The following is a 638-nucleotide window of genomic DNA, read 5'->3' as shown; positions in this document are numbered from 1 at the left end:
ACCACAAGGTAAAGCTCCTCAGGTTTATATTCATTCATAGAATATTGATTATGAACAAATCATTTAGCATGAGTTTCGTGATATTCAGATTCTCATTCTTGGCAGCTGGTTTTGTAATATGTAATGAGTGTATAATATGATCTGTTCAATAGTAAGAAATGTCAAAATGATGTGTCCTATGATGGACGGCTCATTTTCTTGTTAATGAATTCAAACTGTGATGATCTGAATCAAAATTCTACCATTATTGCAACTGCATGATCTGTCATTGTGAAGGCTGCAGGACAGAAACTGTGTTTATTTGTAAGGTTTGTATGTCATGATGCAATATAGCAGCTAAATTCAATCGCATGTGTGATGATTGTGAGCGTCAGAACATCGGGTCGTCATATTCAGCCGAGCAGTTGTTTCTAAATCAGAACATTTCTTTAGTCCTGGATCGTTTCTTATTCCCAAATATTGTTCATTTTTCCTTCAAACATTTCAAATGTGTTTATGCAAGTAGTCTTAATGTGAAATTTTGTCTGTTCGTCTGTCTTCATCTGACTGAAGCTCCCGTGGAGGAGGAGGTCACAGGTAACTGCTTTTTAAATCACACACATATGTGACCCTGGAGCACAAAACCAGTCTTAAGTCGC

The sequence above is a fragment of the Sinocyclocheilus grahami genome, unplaced genomic scaffold, assembly GCF_001515645.1.
Source record: "Sinocyclocheilus grahami isolate Dianchi unplaced genomic scaffold, SAMN03320097.WGS_v1.1 scaffold22891.1, whole genome shotgun sequence".
NCBI classification, from domain to species: domain Eukaryota; kingdom Metazoa; phylum Chordata; class Actinopteri; order Cypriniformes; family Cyprinidae; genus Sinocyclocheilus; species Sinocyclocheilus grahami.
Note: the sequence above shows the minus strand (reverse complement) of the source record.